The 23,817-nt window shown below is 38.8% G+C and overlaps 1 protein-coding gene across 3 annotated transcripts in view; it reads right to left on the bottom strand.

Moving 5' to 3' along the window:
* The window catches only part of UVRAG (UV radiation resistance associated), a 296,834-nt gene that overhangs the window by 190,738 nt on the left and 82,279 nt on the right, over positions 1–23,817 (bottom strand). The gene's annotated exons all lie outside the window — the stretch shown is intronic.

A 23,817-nucleotide genomic window follows, 5' to 3' on the forward strand; every position in this document is an offset into this window, starting at 1 on the left:
AGAGTAATTAATTATATACAGGGGGAATTGATCTAATAAGTAAATATAATAACGATAATGAAGAAGTAGGCTTCTCATTGCTGGAGAAGAAAGTTGCAAATACAAAAGAAAATTAAAATGAACCTGTGACATTGGATGGGAATTGAAAATACATTTGTGAACTCATGTTGTCAACATAGGTAGGTAGTAGACAGACAGACAGGTGGGCAGAAAGGCAAACAGATGGACGATATAAAAATATAGATAAATATGGGATGCCTGGCTGGCTCAGTTGGAAGAGCATGTGACTCTTGATCTTGAGGTCATGAGTTTGAGCCCCACGTTGGGTGTAGAAATTACTTAATTTTTTTAAAACATCTAAAATATACATATATAACATATGTATGTGTGTATGTCTGTGTGTGTGTGTGTGTGTGTGTGTGTGTGTGTGTGTATATATTTACTTATTATTTTTATAGCTCTCTCCACTGAGGGCCTAGGAACAGTGATACACTGCAAAGAATACACATAGACCCAGACCTTGGTTTCTAAAAACTGATCTTCACTAAAAGAAACCAAATTTCCTTGGAGAAACAACTAATTCTTTTTTTTTTTTTTAATGTTTATTTTTGAGAGAGACAGAGCACAAGCCGGGGAAGGGCAGAGAGAGAGGGAGACACAGAATCTGAAGCAGGCTCCAGGCTCTGAGCTGTTAGCACAGAGCCCAACACAGGACTTGAACCCACAAACTGAGGTTATGACCTGAGCCAAGGTCAGACACTTAACCGACTAAGCCACACAGGTGCCCCAAGAAATAACTGATTCTAATCCAGGTCCAAAGAGACTATAAATCTGGAACATGCTGTGCCAGAAAATAAAGATGTACTCAGAGTGAAGGAAATACGTCAAACAAAAACAGAAGCCAACTTCTGTTCCCATGGCCAAACGTGAAATAATTTGAGTATCAACGTAAATTATTATAGTAACAGATTAAAATCCATTGGCTCAAACAGGAATGTGTGAATCCACACTGATAATAATAAATAAGTGAATGAGGAAGAAGAGGGAACTTTTCCTTACAGTAGGATGTTAACTGATGAACACAGAAGATGGATAGAATTGGAAAACAGCCACTTGGCAGCCATCACATTAATAATTAATTCCACCGAATGCAAACTGGTGCAGCCACTCTGGAAAACAGTATGGAGGCTCCTCAAAAAGTTAAAAATAGAACTACCCTATGAACCAGAAATTGCACCACTAGGTATTTATCCAGGGGATATAGGTGTGCTGTTTCGAAGGGGCACATGCACCCCAATGTTTATAGCAGCACTATTACAATGGCCAAAGTATGGAAAGAGCCCAATGTCCATCGATGGATGAATGGATAAAGAAGATGTGGTGTATACACACACACACACACACACACACACACACACACACAAAATGGAGTATTACTCGGCAATCGAAAAGAATGAAATCTTGCCATTTGCAACTACGTGGATGGAACTAGAGGGTATCATGCTAAGTGAAATTAGTCAGTCAGAGAAAGACAAATATCACATGACTTCATTCACATGAGTACTTTAAGATACAAAACAGATGATCATAAGGGAAGGGAAGCAAAAATAACATAAAAACGGGGGGGGGGGGACAAAACAGAAGAGACTCCAATATAGAGAACAAACTGAGGGTTGCCAGAGGGGTTGTGGGTGGGGGGATGGGCTAAACGGGTAAGGGGCATTAAGGAAGACACTTGCTGGGATGAGCACTGGGTGTTATATATACCTGGGGATGAATCACTGGAATCTACTCCTGAAATCATTACTGCACTATATGCTAACTAACTTGGATATAAATTAAAAAATAAAAAAAAGAATAAAATTTAAAAATAATAATTAATTCCACCAAGAAACATCAATGTATGTTAAAACTGATGCTGAAATTTAATGAGAAATGAAACATTTACATAATCTAAAAGCACCTTCCCACCAAAACACTTACAGACTGCAAATTGAAAAATGCAATTTCACAGAGGAGAGACCTGACAGACACTACTCTAAGCAAGTGTTCACAAATACCATCACAAGTAATGAGGCGAATGAAAATCATACACCACTTGACAGTATGCAAGAATCCAACATCACTTCTATAATATTCCTTCAAAAATCAGACAACCTGAATCTCTTCATAAGGCACCATCAGACAAATCAAAATTGGTGAACATTACAAAATAAATGGCTTAGGGGCGCCTGGGGGGCTCAGTTGGGTAAGCATTCGACTTTGGCCGAGATTATGATCTCGCGGTTTGTGGGTGAGAGCCTCAAGTCAGGCTTTGTGCTGAGCCTGTTTTTGAATTCTCTGTCTCCCTCTCCCTCTGCTCCTTCCTGCTTGCTCTCTCTCTCTCAAAAATAAACATTAAAAAAATGTTTTCAAGAATAAAAAAACAAAACAAAAGGTCCAGAATCTTTTTAAATACCAAGGTCATGGAAGTCAAGGAAACACGAGGAACTGTTTCAGACCAACAGAAAATAGACACAACCACTAAATGCAACGTGTGGCCCTGGATGGAATCCTTTGTTGTAAAAGACGTTGAGACAGGTAAAGAAACTTGAATGGGATGTGTGAATTAGATGGTAGTAATGTGTTAATGTTAACTTCCTTATTTTGATGGTTGTACTATGGTTATAAAGAATGTTCTCAGGGCGCCTGGGTGGGTAAGTTGGTTAAGCGTCCGACTTCAGCTCAGGTTATGATCTCATGGTTTGTGAGTTCGAGCCCCGCGTGCTTCCGGCTCTGTGCTGACAGCTCAGAGCATGGAGCCTGCTTCAGATTCTGTGTCTCCTTCTCTCTCTGCCCCTCCCCCCCTCAAAAGTAAATAAACATTAAAAACATTTTTTTAAAGGGGGAAACAAACCCTCCACATTGTAAAATGATCACCAATATTTACAGTTGTATCATGCTAACTATATCTCACCAAAAATTTCATTCTGAAAAGAAACTTTTGATGAATTCCCAGGAAATGTTTAAAGAAATTTAAAAGGCAAAACCAAAAAGAAAGAAAGAAAGAAAAAAAAAGCCCAACACCTTGCCTTTTCCATTTGCTTTCTATCAGAGGCCCTTTTCGCCACCTCCTACAAGTAGTCTAAACTCTGAATCAAATATGGGCTGCCTTGCAGATGCCAGCACATACTGTGCCGGTTCAGAATATTTTTCAGAGTGGTGAATTTATTTATGTATAAACAATGTTTCAAGTCTATTCAAGTGGCTCCACAGAGTAATTCCACATGACAACTTTTTTCTGCCATCAGAATCTACTTATATTAAAAAGAAAACCATAGTTTAAAAACAAGCACTTACAAGTCATGGTTTCCAAGGCTACAGGGAACAGCTTAATGTTCGAAGCATCAAAACTGGAATGCCTAGCACATTTTAAAGAAGTATATTTTCTTCTCTGAGCAATGATAAAACTTTCTTTTTCTGTGGGCTCTATAAAAAAAGTTTTATAATCATAGTTTATCATATAAGTAATCACTAAGTAAGACATTCATTTTTAGCCTTAAAAATATAACATCTGAGGTTGACTATTTTGCCAGTTTTGTTGTTCAGCTCCAAAGTTTGAAGTGCCAGGATTAGCACTTTGATTCTTTGATCAAACACACACATACACACACACACACACACACACACACCCCTAAAAAACCCATTATGGAATTGTGACGAGTTCTAAAAAGTATAAAAACACTTTCATTAAGCATGTAAATTGCAATGAAACAATGTATTCTGTTAAAAACAGCATAAAGCAGAAGAGGCCCCAAGCTTCTGGAGGGTGCCAAGAAAGTGTTGTACAACCTTGGACAAGTTATTAAACCTTCCTGAGCCTCAATTTCCTCCTTTGCCTATTGTGGCGGGTTACTGAAAGGATTAAATAAATAAGATAATAAAATATGTACAACACCTAGCACCATATCTGCATGGAATGGGCACTACCCCCGCCGCCCCACACACAAAAAAAGGAGCAGCAGTGGCAGCAGCCGCAGCAGCAGCTAGCACTGAAGAGCCAGAAGACACCCATATTAAAAGATCATAATGCAAAATTAATAAAACTAGAGTCCGGCACAGAATGCTCGTTAAGTGCATTAAGGTAAAGGAAATGAAGTGAGGTCCAGGAAAGAGCTTCCTAGAGCCGAAAAATCCCATCCACATCTGGAACCATGTATCTAACGTGTCAGACAAACATTCCCTACCTTTCTACATGCTGTTACCAGGTGTAATCTTCTGCTCCTTATACTGCCTGACAAACTCCCATTTATTCTTTATTAATTTAACACCAACCGAGTGCTAGGGAATAGACTAAGCACCAGAAGCTATATAACAGTGAGCAAGATAAACCAGATTCCCCGTTCCCACAAAAGGTTACATCTACTGGAAGAAACAGAGTAATTAAAAAGGCAATCACATCACCATGTGAAGTTTTATATAGAAGACGGCAAGGTGCTTCTCTTCTCTCCTCCACCAACACGCTGCCCAAAATGAAGATACCACTTGAGTATAATAAGGCCATGATTTAGATTTAGTGCCAGAAAAGAGGCTCCCTTAGGTCTAAACTACCTGCTTTCACTCAGCCTTCTTCCAGAGAGCTGCCCTGATTACATTCTTCCTTTGAGTATCTGCTCATAAAGCAGCACTCTGATAATCATTTTACTATTGTTTCTTTTGGGCAGAACTCCTGCTGGAACTGATAGAGAGGAGGAGTGACTGACAAGGTAGCACAAGGCCCTACTAATAGCAGGGTCTCAATAAAGATTTGTTGCTGGTGACATTTTATTTCAAACTATTGTCCACGTTCTTTTCTCAGATTACTGGATTACTAAACCCTGTACCTAATTGATCCCAAATTCTCAAAGTTGATCACATAGCATGCTCCATGGTTTATATTCTAATTCTTGATTGTCAGTTTCTATACACATTCTCACAAATATATATAGTCTTAACTGTTTGATCATCAAGAATCTTAGAAAACCTATAAACCCAATCTAATAACAATAAAAACCCTACTAATAGCAGGGTCTCAATAAAGATTTGTTGCTGGTGACATTTTATTTCAAACTATTGTCCACGTTCTTTTCTCAGATTACTGGATTACTAAACCCTGTACCTAATTGATCCCAAATTCTCAAAGTTGATCACATAGCATGCTCCATGGTTTATATTCTAATTCTTGATTGTCAGTTTCTATACACATTCTCACAAATATATATAGTCTTAACTGTTTGATCATCAAGAATCTTAGAAAACCTATAAACCCAATCTAATAACAATAAAAACATCAGACATTTCAATAGAAGGACATTCTACAAAACACCTGACCAGCAATCCTTAAAACTATCAAGGTCACCAACAACAAGAAAAGTCTGAGAAACTGTAACAGTAAAGAGGAACTTCAGGCAACATGATGACTAAATGTAATACAGTATACAGAATGAGACCCTGGAAGAGGACATCTGAATAAAGTGTATGGCTCTTGTTAATAACAATATATCAATATTGGTTCACTAATCATAAAAAAGGTACCACTGTGAGATCAAAGAAAGTATGTATATTGATCTTTGCCCCCAGTTCCTGGCATAGAGCTCCTAACTAACACCCTTGTCATTTCCTAAATCATTAAAATACTATAAGCACTCCGGTTCCTAACACACAGCTCCTAAATTCCTTGTAATTTCCTCGATGTAGCAGCATCTTTGTTCAAATGAGATGACTCTTGGTGGGCTCCTGAATGATGGCTAATCATCAGAAAGACCTGAAGCTTAGAAGCTTGGAATTTCCAGCCCTGCCTCCCATTCAACAGAGAGGGGGAAGAGGCTGGACATGAAGTTAATAATTGATCACGCCTATGTGACAAAGCCTCCATAAAAATCCCCGTAATTTGGAGTTTGGAGAGCTTCCTGGTTGCTAAACACACAAAGGTGCTAGGAAAGTGACATACCAGGAGAGGGCCTGGAAGCTTTGCACCCCTTCCCACTTGCTTTTACACATCCATCCCATCTGAATGTTCATCTATACCTTCTATCATATCCTTTTAAAATAAGCTAGTAAACACTAAGTAAGCTGTTTTCCTAAGTTAAGTGAACCACTCTAAGCAAACTGACCAAACCTGAGGAGGGGGCTGTAGAAACTTCTCACTTATAGCTGGTTGGTCAGGAGCACAAATGACAACTCGGACTTAAGACTGGCATCTGAAGTGGGGGGTAGTCTTGCAGAACTGAGCCCTTCCCCTATGGGATCTGATACTACCTATTTGGATGCAGTGCCAGAATTGAGCTAAACTGTAGGACACCCAGAGGGTGTTGCAGAATTGCACCGTGTGAGACAACCCCACATACATCTGGGGTCAGAAGTGTTGTGAATGAGGCAATGGTGTGAGAGTGAAGGAGAAACAAAAGGAGGACTGAGTTGTTCCCCCTCAACCTTACTAATGGAAGATATTAGGAATAGGAGAAACGGGGTACAGGGTAAATGAGAACTCTCTGCACTATCTTACAATGTTTCCGAAAACACTCTGTAATAATAACATAACACATAAAAAAAAAAAAAAAAGTAAAAACCAAATAAAGAATAGCTCATTTCTCATAACATCAGACTCAGGATGTTTATAACACCATCGTGAAAAGCCAATACCTAAAACGCTGGTAGAAATTAGCCAACAAAACCTGAAAAAATAGTCCTTATTATTTAAACAAAGAATATTTTTTTAAAAAAATTCGGCCAGATTATAATCGAGCCTAACAAAAACACAACCTGCAAGATCAACAAACCTGTTTTTGTCACTGACTCCTTTCCCAGGAGATTTAGTGGACAAGATTCTCTTTGAAAATATCAACTTAATCCTCCTCCACACACTTTTGAACTGATGTCACAATTCCAGCGTGAAGATCTTGAAAACTGAGCAAAGTGCTCTATCTCACATTCTAAGACTGATAAAAGGTAGGACATCTGGAAAGATCTTTTGCGCCAAGCACATCACATGAGAATAGGCAGCGGAGCCCAGGTGGGCTCTTCCTCTTCAGAAACTTGACAATTACTTACACCATTTTTTGACACAAGATATTTACCAACTTTCATGATTAGTTATCTCCTCATACACATACATATACCACACTTACCCCAACTCTAAGTTCCGTGAAATTCTACAGAATGATGAACTGCCAGCAGATTAAAATGGAAATAACCAATTTTTAAATCGAAGTGAAATTCACATAACATACAACTAACCATTTAAAGTGTACGATGTGGTGGCACTTAGCGCATTCACAATGTTGTGCGACCGCCACGTAATCACAGACTTTTATCTTAGAACTGAATTCAACTATCACCCTCCCCTGCCCCTCCTCCAATGGCTAAAAAATATCAAGGCCCTTCCTCCTTTACTACATGTTGGGGTTCTCCTTAAACCATTCTGTGATTAAATTAGTATGTAGTGATGAAGACAGAAGGTAGACCACTCCTGTGATAGGGAGCTCCCCTTCTCCGCCAAAAGAACACTTTCATTGGTGCACAACCTCTACTGCTAAAAAGTACCTTCTTATATACAGTCTGTATCTGCCTTCCTTTGGCTCCCACGGGACTCACATTATGCCACCTCCAGCATTTGTAAGCTATGACTGTCAGGCCAATTATTTTAAGCCTTGGTTTCCTCATCTGTAAAAATGGGGATATTAATACCTATTGGGAGAAATAAATAAGGTCATGTATGGCTCACGTGGGGCCCAACTGTTTTCTCCTACACCCTGCAAAGTAGCCAGCTTGGAGATGGAAGCAGACGTCTTCCTTGCAATTCACAGCTGTCTTCCCGATCACCGCCCTCTCTGTGCTCTAAAAACCTCCATCCCTTTAATGCACATACTGATTATACCACTTTCCCTCCTCACTGCTGCTATGCTATAGTCCTCCGATTCCAGCTTAGTAATTGAAGATTTTAGTACCTGACTCACCATCTCCCCTGCCACTACTCTCTTGACGACTTCCACACTCATGTAGAAGATCCATCCAATCCGTCCAATACTCAAACTTCTCAGGTTCTTGACCTTCACACAGTTCCACCACTTATCTCTTACTTTAAATCACAATAACTTCAGCTCAGGTCATGGTCTCACAGCTCATGGGTTCGAGCCCCGAGTCAGGCTCTGTGCTGACCTGCTTTGGATTCTGCGCCTCCCTCTCGCTCTGCCGCTTCCCATCTCACACTCTGTCCCTCCCTCTTTCTGTCACTCAGATAAATAAACACTAAAATCAATCAATCAATCAATCAATCAATCAATCACAGTAACTGTAGCACCTTCAAACAAACCTTTATGTTTTTATTTTTTTAATGTTTTTATTTTATTTGAGAGAGAGAGAGAGAATGAATATGATCAGGGGAGGTGCAGAGAGACAGAGGGAGACACAGAATCCAAAGCAGGCTCCAGGCTCTGAGCTGTCAGCACAGAGCCTGATGTGGGGCTCGAACCCACAAGCCCTGAGATCATGACCTGAGCTGAAGCCAGATGCTTAACCGACTGAGCCACCCAGGTACCCCTAAATAAACCTTTACATAAACATTTAAAAATTTTTTAAAAATTCAAGCCCTGCGTCGGGCTCTGTGCTGACAGCTTGGAACCTGGAACTTGCTTCAGATTCTGTGTGGCTCTCTCTTTCCCTGCCCCTCCCCTGCTCATTCCCTCTCTCTCTCTCTCTCTCTCTCTCTCTCTCTCAAATAAAAAAACACTACAACAAATAAATAAATAAATCACAGTAACTGTAGCACCTTTTAAAAACCCCAATTTCAAGCAGCCCAACCTCTGACCATCACCATCCATATTTCCACATCACTCCTCACCATCAGAACGTCTATTGATCCTAGCACTTTTTCACTAACCATTACTTCCTCATGTCCTTACTTCTCTCCTTATCCAGCTTACACATCATTATAAATCACTCCAATGGCTCATTCTTCGCCTTTAACTCACCTGGCAAAACCCTAATTCCGGTTAAATCTAACTCGTTGCCGTCTCCACCTCTGTAAGCAAGTGGCTGAATGATGCTAAAGAAATACACTCAAGCATGCTGAATAGTCTCCCTTAAATTTATAACCAAAGAATGGTCTCTGAACCAGAAGCATCAGGTTCACCTGGATGAGTTACAAATGCAAATTCCCAGGCTGCATCCCAGACCTAGTCAATCAGCAATTCTGGGTCGAGCCACAGCATTTAGTGTTCTGCCAAGCTCTCCAGCCGATTCCAAAGCAGGCTAAAGTTTGACAACTATTAGGCTAATTAATTCTCTCTCTCTCATTCTCCAAGATGACTATTTTAACCCCTTCTCTTTTCTTTTCAAACGTCATAAATTCCTTCCAACTTCCAGACACCTGGCTGATCCTACTGAGAAAAAAAAAAAATCCTACGGAGGACAACTTATTCATTCTCTGACTACCAAATTTATCAAGTGATTCTATACTGTAACCAAAAACTCTGCCTTCCCCAGATGCACAGCCCTTCTTCCTAACACCAAACATTCACCGGTACCTGAGTTCCACTGTCCTTCACTTACCAAAGGTTTCTGAGCCTGCTCCTATCCCCTCTCCTCGTGCATCCACAAATTTTCCTTCAGCCCATGAAGACACTCCTCCTATCTCAAAAAACACTTCCCTGGCTGGACCCCTTATTTCCCTCCAGCTTTAGTACCACTTCCCTGTTCCTCTGGATAGAAAAACTTCGCAGGAGTAGTCTGTACATCTTGTCTTCACTTCCTCACTTTCATTCTCTCCTTCACCTACTCCTACAACACCGTCAACATGCTTATACATGTCACCAGTGAGCTCCAATTTGCTAAAGTCAGCATTCAATTCTCAGCCTTCAACTTACCAAACCAACCAGTAAGCATTCGTTTCAGCAGAGCACAACCCTGAGCAGACTTGATCTACTTTGGCTCTGGGACACCACAGCGTCCTAGATTTCCCTTGACCTCATTAGCTGCCCATTCTCTGCTCTATCCTCTTCCCAAACGTTGAAAAACCTTGAGCAAAATCTGGAAGGTGGAAGCCATTCCTTCAGCGGCAGCGCCAGGCTCTCTCCGGTGGGAGCTTCTGTGGTAGCCAGTGTCCTCACTCGGGTATCTGGCGAGTGTGGGATGGTGATTTCACTGGCAGCAGTTTTGTGATGACAGGATCACAGGTTCGATGGGTTGACCTTGAAGACTAGTGGTAGTGTGCCGCTGAGGCTAGCAGCAGCCTCCCAACTTCTACCCCTCCAGCCCTCTAATGATGGGGTGTCTATAGAACACCCAATTATCTGTACTAAATCTCTTTCTGATGAAAATATCTAGAGTGCTTGGTGTTTCCTACCCTGAACCTTGACTGACAGAATTCCAAATTCACATCTCTGGCACCAATTAGCCCCAATATCAAAACTGCATATCCAACTGCCTCTCAGCACCCTCACCTTCACAACTAATACCTATCTCAAAACTCAACATGTCCCAAATACATTCTTGACTCCCCATTGCCTGCTGCTTCTTTCCCCCGCAGGAATCTCACAGCATTCACTTTCATAAATACCGCTACAATTGACCTAGTTGCTCAGATTAATTATCTAGAAGTTATCCTTAAGTCCAATTTACCCCACATATGCACATTGATTCCATTAGCAAGTCTGGTTAGCTCTATTTTCAAAATATGTTCAGAAAAGTACCACTTCGCTTAATTTACCTCAACTGCTACCAGAACAGCCTAAGTCACTCTCACCTCTTACCTGCAAGTGACAAGGATCTCTTAACTAATCGCTCTCCTGCCACTCTCCCTCCCCTCAGTCTGTTCTCCATGCCAGACCCATTTTCTTTAAATAAAAATCAGATCACATCGCTCCCTTGATCAAAACCATCCAATATTTTCCCATCATACTTGGGGAAAAAATCTAAAACTTTACACAATCTAGCCTCTGCCAACTTGGCTCACTATAGACTAACCGCTTACCTGTTCTTGCAACAAACCAAGCTCACTCCCACCTCAGGGCTTTTGTACTGCTAATTGTGTCCTCTAGAATGTTCTTCCCACAGATACCCACACAGCTTGCTTCGTTCTCTCTTTCAAGGCTTTGTTCCAATATTTTCTTCTCAGTGAGGTCTTCCATGGTCACCCTATCTAAAATAACTCATCATGGGACTTCTGGGTGGCTCAGTCAGGTAAATCCAACTCTTGATTTCAGCTCAGGTCATGATCCCACAGTCATGAGATTGAGCCCCGCATCATGCTCCACACCGACTGTGGAGCCTGCTCAAGATTCTCTCTCTCTCCCTCTGCCCCGCACCTCTACACACACACACACACACACACACACACACACACACACACACACACGTGCGCGCACACACTCTCTCTCTCTCTCTCTCTCTCTCTCTCTAAAATAAATTAATATACGAAACTCCTTCTAGCATCCTCAGTACTCTTGATCCCCTTTAGCACTATCATTATTCTACCCACAGGAAAAATATACCTATATATTTATTCTATAGAATGTGGGTGGCAGCATGGGAGAAAGGAAAGGAAATCTATCTGTCTGGCTCTGTCACAATCCAACCTTATGCAAGTCAATTTCCCTTTCCGGATCTGTTTCCTCACTACCGAAATAGGGATAACAAAAAATAGCATAAATCACATAAATTTGCTTTGAGGATTAAATGAGATAAAGCATAGAGAGGATTTAACTGGCAATACACATTCAATAAGTGCATCTGTTTTAATACTATTACCCAATAATTTTTTGCCAACTTAATTCTAAGGCAGCAACTATATTGTCAAAGTCCTCTTTTCTCTAAGCTAAATATCTTCTATTCCTAACTAGTTTTCATATGACTGCTTTAAAACCCCTCTAGGGGCCATCTCGCCTAGATCTTCTTCATTAGAGTAAACAGGGACTCAAGTTAAACAGAATATTCCAGATGTGAGCTAATGAAAAGTCCATGAAGACTTGATATGGACACTGTATTTTAATTAATGCAACATTAGATCATCTTAGCTCCTTTTTGAAAGCTGTTGAGTCCATTTATTGCTTACACTGAGTTTTTCAGATGTTTAAATGTCCCCAGAAACTGTTTAAAGCCAGTCCTATTCCAAGGTTCATACCTGACTCTGTCACTAGAAACAAAGAATCTGTGAGATCGAATAATCGGTGCTACTGTGGAAAACTCATTTTTACCTCTAGGGCATCAGTGTGCTTCTTACAGAATCAGAATTTAAGGATTGGAGGCTTGAAAATAGAGAGGGAGGCCAACCAAGGAAAAACCATTGTCCAATCTCTTCACACAGAGGGAAAAGAAGTAAAGGGAACCGCGTGGTCATAGAATTATAGAGACACTCCTCAAAGGCAAACCTGCAGGCTTTACTCAGCACCTCCAACATGGGAAGACACAGGGATGAGTGTGCTAAACATACTTCAGATCGCTCTAGGAAATGAAAGCCTCCATTGTGCAAGTGCTAAAAGACTGAGAAATGCCCAGCCCGCTCTATACTCGGGTGCATCACCAAGGAAATTTTATTGGAAGGGATATGGATACTGTCAGGCAGTTTCAAGGAGAGAAAGAAATGTCACAGGGAATTCTTCCATAAGACGGAGAAATAGATTAGAAAGGCCTTTGCCATTGAACATGTCTGGACTCTGAAAACATACTAGCTCAATTTTTCCAAGCTGCAGTTTGCTTCCCAGTAAAATAGAATTATAATAGTAGCATGCGATTGTGAATACTATAAAAATATGTATGCTAAGTTTTTTGCATTAAATGTCTTCCATGTTTTAGACACTCAAATGTTATTTTCCCTCCCTACCACCTGTGTAGGCATACAGAAGGGTGAGATTCTCACTTATTCCTACAATACCAACAAAATATTTAGAAATTATTAATTTCTCAATGAATATAGTGAGACTCCTTTGCTTGCTGTATCTGTTAATATACCCTAGTAGAATACAGGTCCCCAAAGTAAGAATCTGGCTTCTCACGTTAAGACAGTACTTCTAGTCCTAAAGGAGCAACCATAGGAATGAGGCTATTATTATTACAATGTCCACTCTCCTCAACAGATAAACATGTTGACTCTCGGATTCTCTTCCAAGGTAAAATGTCCCACTTTTAAAATAAAGTTTACTTCAAGGGTCAGGTGCTATCCTGATAAGCATAACATATTAATTCTCCTAAAATCTCTGATAAGTTCTCTTAATAAAACAGCATGTAAAAAAATCAAGTTATGGGTGGGGTAGGTGTTTAATGGTAAGCGGTTATTGTGATTGGCAGAGACATCAGGGTGAAATCACCAAAGCTTGGAAAGCTGCCTTGGAACATGCCTGGCCCCAGTGTGAATGCAGAAGTTACAAGGCAGCTATGCGGGGTGTGACGGTAAAGCCATCATTTGCAGTGACTTCTTAGACAAAGCAGTCTCAGTAAAGCAGCCCTGTGAATTCAAGCCAGAACTGAAGGACAGGGGGAGGGTCAGAGAACATCTCTCTCAGGCAGAAGACTACTCTTATCCGTACCTGCCCTCAGTGTATGCTCTGTGCCTCTTTACACTGATTTTATGCACGTAACTATCCCAACAACATTTAAAACTTAACTATTGCTCCAAACCAGGAATTCTAAACACTGCTTTGGAGAGGGCTCATTTAATTTACCCACTATGTTCCTACTCCCTGTTGAACATTTAGTAGACTAGAGAAAATAGACTTAGCAGCATGAATAGCCTACAGAAAAGTCCCAGTTAAAGACAATCAGATCCATCGGTCAACTCAGTTAATAAACCGGAGTTAATTTACCATATGATGCCTTTACATGGCTTTCATTAGCAAATGCTTTGTCTAAAATTAAATACTCAGATATTTTATATTAAAAACATAGTATCATTGGGAGAGAACATATCCAAGGTTAGTATTATCTTTGGAAAGGTGATTAAAGATCTATCATTTAAAAAAATTCCTCCAAAGACCTACCTATTATTCAGCTATTATCCAACCAGGTTGTATTTTATTCAGTATTTATTAATTTAACCATTTAACAAATATTTACTGAGTATCTACTCTAAGTCAGGTTGGTGGTATATGTCGGGTTGGGGATAATATTGTAAACTAGATCCCAATTCACTAAGCTTGTGTAGTTTAAGTTCTTCATTCTCTTTCTAACATTTTAAAGGCAAAAGTATCTCAAATAATTTGTGTTAGCTCACACAGTAAAAGAATTCTTCAATATCAGAAAGCATCTTGTCCAAGAGGAATTCATAATATGACACTATTTCTCACTGAAATACTAGAGTGGTTTCTGGGCTTAGAAAAGATGCTGTAAATTATTAAAATGATCAAGAGAATTATAAAATAAAAACATACATACCATTTCAGCAATAAATTTAAAAATCTACAGGAAATACATGGTTTCTTAGCAAAAACTAAACTAGATGATTTAACAGCTAAATTCTAACAGACCTTTAAAGAATTTAAAATTTCCAAAATTATTTAATGGGTTTCAGCTGAAGATGATGCTACTTAACATATATAGTTATATTTAGGCACTGTACTAAGTTCTTCACATGAATTCATTGAATCCGCCAAACAACCCAATAAGGGTGATGCTATTATTATCATTTTACAGATTAGGGTCATAGAAAAAGATGAAAAACTTGCCAATTCAATTTTAAGATCTGAGGAAAAATGGTTACCTACCCTGCCCCACTCCCCCACCCAACGCCCAAAAAACAACTACATGTTACAAATGCTACACACCAACCTGATTTATAGTACTGAGCAAAAGAATACCCTATGGCTAACTAATAATGCAATATCCGGAAATCTACATTCTTTATTACAGTTATAAATTAAAGGAAGAAAAACATGTTAATAATAAATGCCTTTGGAAAGGCATTGCCAAAAATTCAGTATCCATTCCTAATAAAAAACATAAAATAAACAAGAAGAATTATTTAAAATATCTTCCAAAATTAACAAAACATTCTGAACAGCAAAATATTGGACATTTTCAATTAAACCAAGAACTGGACTAGCATGTTCACTATTTCCATTACTTTTTGGCATTATTTTACAAGTTCTAGAAGTTTTAGGAAATGCAGTTAGAGTAGAAAATCACTGTAAACACTGGAGAAGAACAAATAAACCTACATTTTATTGATGATAATGAGTATATGCCAAGAAAATCTAAGAAAGCTTTCCTTAAAAACCAATAATAACAAGAAAAATAACTTGATACAGACATAGAAGATTTTCTTAAAATTACAGCTTTTCCCTATGAAGCAATAGAAATGGAAAATATACTTTATACAATAGTGTAAAAATGATACCGTACTTAAAAACAAACTTAGTGGAAAAGCACATGATCATATAAAGAAAAGTATAAAATCTTATTAAAGGAATAAAATAAAATTTGAACAAATATATAAGACATACCATGTCTGGATGGGAATACTAATATCATAAAAATGACAGTTCTGTCAAAACATATGAAGCCAATGGATACCAAAATTCTCATTCAAATTCTAATAAAGTTTTTTCTAAGAATAGGACAAAATAACCTTAAAGTTCATATGGAAGAATAAGGTTCTGAGAACAGCCAAAAACAGTTATGAAAAAGAAGAGTAGCAAGAAGGGGATTTGCCTTGATAGCACAACATATCAAAAACCCACCCTGATGAAATCAACTTGAAATTGGCAAGGGAATAGACAAAAAGATCACAACCAAAAAGAGAATCCAGAAATGGGCCCAGCAGATATGAGCTTTGAGTATATGACAAAAGTAGTATTTAAATTCAGTGGGAAAAAATAGGTACCGGCACAACTGGATATTCACCTGTGAAGAAAATTAATCTACCTCACAATATATGGGATATCTACATACATATTTAAGAATAATTCCAAGGCGTATTGAAGATTTCATTTAAAAAGTAAAATAATGTAAGCCTCAAGAAAAATTATAAAATGTATGCAGAACCAAAGTGTAAGAGAGACTTCTTAAGCCAAGACAGAGTACTCAGGAGCTATACAAGAAAAAGTAGAATTATATAATATAACAAACATAAACTTTTGTATAAGGCATACCAACTCAAGATATAATTGATAAGTTTGGAAACAATAACAAGGAGTCTTAAAACTTTATGAAAAAAATGTAAGCAACAATAAAAACAGATTAAGTATATGAATACGCAAATTCACAGAAGAATACACTAAATGGCTAAACAAACTCAAGAATGTTCACTGTCACTTGTAGCTCAGATGAAGCACTTACACTGAGGCTAATGAGATTTAATAAAAAACACCAAAAAATGATTTCCCATTGCCAGCAGGGATTCAGGATAAGGAATAACACCACATATTATTTGCACTCTTCGAGAAAACAATCTGACATCTCTTAATATTAAAAACTATACACACCCTCTGACAGAAGTTCCACTCCTGGAAATTTAATTCGCACAAATGAATACATCATAAATATAAAGATACAGATACACAGATATATAGATAAATTTACGGCAGTATTGTGCAGAGTGGCAAAACATACAAACAAAAAACCAGAGCCATAGTAAATATTAACACCTATCAACAGGATACTAGTTGAAAAATATGGTGCACCTCTATCATGGACTATTATGAAACCATTAAAAGAGTGAACTGAAGAGATTTGCACATGGAATACTGAACAAGAAAAATAAGATATAGAGTCATGTATATAATATCCACTATAATTTTGTCAAACAGCAATTAAAACTCTTATCACACATACATACATATGTATATGTGTATACAGTGATATCTATGACATATATATAAAAGACCATGGGAAAAAAATACAGACACACATCAAATTGTTAACATGGGTGAGTTGGTGACTATGGGTCACGTGGACATGTGTTCCATGTCTGGGTGGCATCTTAGCTCAGGCTGCTATAACAAAACACTATGGACTGGATGGGCTATAAATAGAAATTTATTTCTCACAGTTCTAGAGGCCAGGAAGTCCAAGATCAAGGCACCTGCTTGGCTGGTGTCTGGTGAGAGACTGCTTCTTGGTTCACAGCCAGTCATCTTTTCACCATAATCTCAGATGGTGGAAGGGACAGGTATCTCCCCAGGGCCTCTTTTATAAGGGCACTATCCCCATCTTGAGGGTAGACCCCACAAGCCCCATCTCCAAATACCATCACACTGGGGATTAGGTTTTAACATATGGATGAGGGGTGGGTGGAGATGACAAACATTCAGGCTACAGCTTGTGTTTTTCTGGCAACGTAGTGGGGGAGAAAGGCTTCAGGAAGGAGACAAGCCAAAATGTAAACCGAAGGAGAAAAAAGTGGCACCTAAAGTTATTTTGTTCAAATTCTACTTTTGCAAACACATATACGTATGTTTAAGTGTATTTATGTATATGTATACATATTTATGTGTGTGGGGAGAGAAAGATGAATAAATAAAATGTGCTATTACAGATAAATACTGTTTTTGTTTAACCAAAGCTGACATCAAATACCAAAACTTTTCATTTAAAATTTTGCTTGAACACCTTTCTAAAACTTATCACGTGTCCCTGTGTTCTGACACAGGCTCTAATAATCACAACTTTACATTTTACTGATGGTTTGGTATCAACCTGGCATAATGGAGAAAAGCACATGTCCAGACCTTCTTCAAACCTGCTTTGACATTTATTTGTACTGTGGTGCTAAGCTAGTCATTTCACCTTTCTGTGCTTCAGTATCATCACCCATTAGAGACAGCATTAGCGAAAACCAATACACTTTACTAAGTACTTCTCATTATTAACTTCAGTTATGAACTGCAATATGGAGATGTGCTTGGGTATAGGACTGACACACATACAAGATGTAATCTAACTATGCTTTTTCACTTAGTCTCTCTTTACAGTTGGACTACTTCTCCCTACCCTTCTTTTAGTAGTGACGGTGCCGTTTATGAATCCAAACACAGTGACTTTAAAGGCAGGACAGTAGCTAATATGACTTACCACCCAATTATGTCCCTGAATCAAAGACTAAATCAGAAAGAGAGCAAATTACCAGCAAGCTTTCACTGCTCTTTGCTGTCAGTGTGTCTATGTTAACAGGAATCCTCTTGATTCCCCTTCTAATTTATTAAAAATGACACACTGAGGGGTGCCTGGGTGGCTCAGTCGGTTAAGCGTCCGACTTCGGCTCAGGTCACGATCTCGCGGTCTGTGGGTTCGAGCCCCGCGTCGGGCTCTGGGCTGATGGCTCAGAGCCTGGAGCCTGCTTCCGATTCTGTGTCTCCCTCTCTCTCTGCCCCTCCCCCGTTCATGCTCTGTCTCTCTCTGTCTCAAAAATAAATAAAATTTTAAAAAAAATTAAAAAAAAAAATGACACACTGATACTAAGAGCCTAGTCCCTGCTACAAATGGCAAAATATAGGAGTTTTAGAACATAAATTCTATGATAATCTTTTGCCTACGGCTGGGTTCTTAGCCATATTCCTTATACTTGCAATTACCAAAGAGAGATCATTAGGCAGAAAGAGGGAAAGACCCTCCCTCAACCAAAGCTGGTTATCATATCCCAAATTTAAAGATTATACAGGGTAATGCCCTTATACATCTCATCCCATCTGTTTTCTAAACATTACCCGAAGAATAATGCATTCGATGTAAGCATTTCCCTTTTAAAATTGAAATTCTATAGGAGAAAGTATTTTCTATCAAAGCAGGGAAAGGGAGGGGAGTAACAATTTACCTCCAGACAGCCAGAAAAAGGTCTTCCAGAAAAATCCATACAAGGAGAGTAAGATTAAAAGTCCCAAAATCCTGAAATCTCGCCAGATGTTTTGTGGAGGGCAGTGGCAGAAAGAAAAGAGGCAGCTGAAGGTTCACAGATCTGATTACATTTTCAACACTTTTTAGATAATGGCCTAGAATTTTTTTACAACTCTCATTTTGCCAGATGCAAGCCAAAACCAATCACTAAAACAATAAAAACCCCTGTAACCTGAAAAATAGTTCAATTTTCAATTTGATCAAAAGAGCTTTTATTGTCTGCTTACGAGATACATTGTGATAGGGCTTATGCAGAGACCAATAAAACAAGAGATCCTGCCTAAAGGATCCCTCAGTTTGGGGGTGCTAACAGGAGAGAGAATCAGACAATGAATAATTATAACACAGTAAGTACTCAATAAATGCTAGCTATTAATTGCACAGGTAGTGGTAGAAGGACTTGAAAGAAGGATACTAGTCCCTAGAGAGTGTTCAAAACAATGTCCTTTGAGGGGCGCCTGGCTGGCTCAGTCAGTGGAATATGCGAGTCTTGATCTGGAGGTTGTGAGTTCAAGCCCCACGTTGGGTAGAGATTACTTAAAAAAAAAAAAAAAAAAAAGGAGCAACATCTTCTGAATACCACATTAAGAAGTATGGACTTCTGGGGCACCTGGGTGGCTTAGTTAATTAAGCATCCGACTCTTGATTTTAGCTCAGGTCATGATCGCACAGTTGTGAGATCACACCCCACATTGGATTCCACTGAGCTCTGCACTCAGCGTGGAGCTTGCTTGGGATTCTCTCTCCCTCTCTCTCTCTGCCCCTTCTCCCCCTCAAAATAAATAAAGACACTTTAAAAAGAAGAGGAAGAAGAAGAAGAACAACAACAACAACAACTGTGGACTGTATCCTGTATGTGATGGCTCAAAGATTTCGAGGCCCAATGAGTAGCAAAACCGGTATTTTCTTTTAAAGGATACTCTGGCAGCAATGTGGCACATAAATTGTACCAAATCAATATAAAAGATTAGAAAGGAGTAAAATATACTGATTAAGAATAAGGGCTCAGGAACTAGAGTTTCTGGATCTGAATACAGGCTAACAGGAACTACTTGTGTGACCTTGGACAAGCTACTAAACTACTCTGTGCCTCAATTTCCTCATCTGTTAAATAGGTATAGAAACAGATCTCAACACGGAGAGTTGCTGTAAAATTAAGAGAGTTGATTAATGCTAAGCACTGAGAAAAGTTCCTGGCAGAAAGTGCATGCAGGAAAAACTGGTAGTAGGGAGACTAGCTGGGAGGTCAGGAAACAGTCCCAGAAAATAGAGATGGGAATAAAGAGGGGTATGTTCCCTTGGGTGCCTGAGATGATGATATATAGGACATCAGACATCCAGGGAAAAGAAAAGGAAGAGAAGTATTACACCAATGAGTGTAGCTCTGGACACGTTAGGGCTGAGATTCCTACAGAACATGGAAGTACAAATGTCTAAGGGTCACTAGAAAATACAGACCAGAAATCCAAAAGAGGGGAAGGAACTAGAGGTACAGATTTGAGAGTCACTAACATGAGGGTGTGCTGGGTGCAGCTGTAGCCATGGAAGAGAGCACTCAGGGAGAAAGAATAAAGCAGAAGGGCCATAGGATCCACAGGACCTAAGTCTCCAGGGTCACAACAGCACCCATGGGAACTCCAACATAACCATGAATGGTCAGTAAGACCGAAAGAGAGAACAAAATATAGTCATATGAAATTATCCCTTCCTTTAAGAAGTTTTCAATGTTGCTGGGGAGAAAAGACATAAACCCGTTAAATAATTTTATTGTGATTGTTCAGGATTTATAAAAGGAACTCTAAAAGCAGAGGTTGGGTGGTAGACATTAGAATGGCAAGAAAAGAAAGAGAAATTATGTTGAAGATTGAAAAAGTTAATGCTAATATAAAAACAGAGCACTGGCACTGAGAAGAAAGCGAATTCCAAGATGGGGGAAGGAAAGGGGAAAATGAACACTATTCTGTATTGAATGTCTACTCTATGTCAGTACTGTCTTAGGACCTTTTACATCTCTTACCTTATTTAATTCTCATGATATCCCTATGAGAAAAATATTGCCATTTTACACAAGTGGTTTGAGGCATGCCGAAGTAATCTGCCCAAAGGTTTGCATCCAGTGATGGGCCTATGACACTGTTCGGACTGGAACGAAGGTGGAGGGCCCATGAGCCTTCACCATACTTCCACTTCTTAAACTGGCAAAAGCAGGTCATGTCAAGAAGAGGGAGGGGCAATAAAAACTACTAGAAGAACACCAAGATTATCTCACTACAGTAGAGCTACCTTTTTTGAGGAAGCATGAAAGGAACCAAAAAAAAAAAAAAATGAGTTTTTAAAAATCAAAAGTAATCTTTCAGTCTCAGAGAACACACCGGATTACAGCTGTCTCCCGCTTCCAGCCTCATCCCGCTGATCCCACATTGTCCCCACAGCTAGAGATCTCAATTGCACACCAACCACATCACTCCTTCTCCTTCTAACCTTTCAATAACTCCGTATCACCAACAGGATTTGAAAAATCAACAGAACGAAGAGAAGAAAGTTACCCAACAAGCCTAGGAACTCTTTAACCTAGAAGGAATAATAGAGGAAAAAAAGTTAACTTCTAAAAATAAATGCTCACTTGTACTTTGTAATCCAACTTGTCTCAGTTCAAAACCATAAAATAAATGAAATTTCAAGTGCCAGTCAAAGAGCAACATTGACACCTTGTGGTGAACATCCTAATTTAAAGTATCGAATGTAACGAGTAAAGTGGCTCCTAAATAAGTGGAACACTTAATCCAGGCATTTCCAAGGGTTAGAGAAGCACACATTTAATTACCATCACACACACTGCATGTAAATTTGGAAAGAGCTGCTATTACTTTGGTAACACTGAAATTAGCCTACGTTTTTAAGTACGGGAGGAAAACTCTGAATAAAACCTCAGGTCACTGTCTTCCTACGAAATGTCACAACACATCTGACGTGGGGTCCTAATGCTCTGGTCATAGATGCTGCAAAATCCTTGCCTTAGTCAAGATTTCCTATTTTTCCGAGGCATTCACATTTAAAAACTGGAAGGAATATAGGCATCCTAGTGGCACAGCAACATAATGAAAATCATTAACTAGAATAAACTCTCAAAAAACAGAATCAAGAGATCTGGGTTTAGTCCTGACACCAAATGACACTGAGAATTTTGTGAAGTTAAGTGATATTAAAGAATTCAGACTCTGTGTTTTCACATAAAATTACCGATCAAGAAATAACAATTTCATACACCAAAAAAAGGCATCAGGGAAAGAAAAACATATTACTTTTAAAAATTACTCTATCACCAATGTTGACTGAGTAAAACAAGGGAAACTGAACAAAGCTAATCAGCACAAAATTAAATTTCCCAGAAAGCACCCTACACAAATCACGGCAAGAACTATGAGAAAAAAAGAAGTTTTAATTTAGCAGATAAATGATGTTTACTCTTTACTAATGTCTAAGAGAATTATCAGAAAAAGTTCCATCTTACTCCTTAATGTTGACAAGTACAATGTAAAGTTTCTAGTTCCAGAGTAACTCTCCAGGCTCAGGTAATTTGGTTGATACATAGGCGCTTGACCTGATTCAAAAGAATACATCTATGTTACCAGCTATAAATGATTTACACAGTGGTAATGAGAAGGCCACTGCTAAGAAGGCATTTCAAACTGCTGACACCCCTGAGGAATCTGGAAAGCATCTTCGAAATGAAACCCCTAAGACATATTATCATTGCAAGAATCGATGTTAAATAAATGAGCAACTAACTACCAAATGCATCTGATGATTTTGAATTCATGGAGGGCTCTGTGATTTTCAAAAAATTTTCCCTGTCATTATGCTATGTGCACCTTACAACAACCTTAACAACCACCAATCTAGAAAGGTAAGACTCTGAAAAGGATCTGCAAAACTTGCTTGCCGGAAAACCTTCACACCAACTTCCAGTCTAGCTCTTACTTGCTGCGTGCTCTCCGATTAATCATTTAACACCTCTTGGCCTCAGCTTCTACACTGAAGACAAGGGCTGATCCTTGATGTCTGAACACAAAAAGCTTCTAAGACAGTAAGAGAATAACTGTGGGAATGCGTATAAATTACACAAATTTATAACATTGCTGCTTCCCACCTTTTAGAAGAATCCGAGAAGTTAAATGAATTCAGATAAACCAGGGAGAACTAAAGTCAGGGTCAAATTAACCAAAGCATTCTCTGTTAAACCATGCTGCTTCCCAAGATCCTACAGTATTTCTTCAGTTCTTATTTTCCTATCCCATTAGAGAGCATTCAATCCTGCCTGAATCTCTATTCTCTTAGTTTCTATGATGCCGCCTTGCCCAAATCCTCCTCTTTTCACAGACTTCATATTTCTTTTTCTTTTAATTCTCTGGATTTCTCTAATAAGATCACACCGTCTCACACTTGGAAAGTATCTTTAAAATAGTAATATTCATACCCTCATTTCACTGAGAAAGGCAGGTCAAGAAATATCAGTGGCTTACCCAAATTTCAAACTATTTCTGTACATTCTTCTTTTTAATACTTAAAACTCAATGTACTCCCAAACCGAATAGGCTCAAAACTATGAGTTATATATTTTGACACCTCCTGCTTTCCATCCAATTACCAATCCTGTCCATTCTCTTACATATCCTAAGAAGTCAAAGGGGAAGTACTTTCCAGATAAGAATCAAAAGTCATCAAATGTCTGTGGTTACTATAGTTGAAATCATGGTCTCTTAAGAGCAATTTACACAGGCATGTGACTAAACTTTATCATCATGTATAATAAGATTCAAGATTTGCAAAGGAAAGGCCCATTCCATAATGTTTATAAAACAAACAATCATCCAATTGGACAAGAGTCCAACCATCCTTCTGGACTCTTCCTCTAGTAGATATATTGAGGATGTCTAATGGTCTGAAATTTATGATGTGTTATGTAAACATTAGAAAATT

This window comes from Panthera tigris, chromosome D1, assembly GCF_018350195.1.
Source record: "Panthera tigris isolate Pti1 chromosome D1, P.tigris_Pti1_mat1.1, whole genome shotgun sequence".
In the NCBI taxonomy this organism is placed as follows: Eukaryota; Metazoa; Chordata; class Mammalia; order Carnivora; family Felidae; genus Panthera; species Panthera tigris.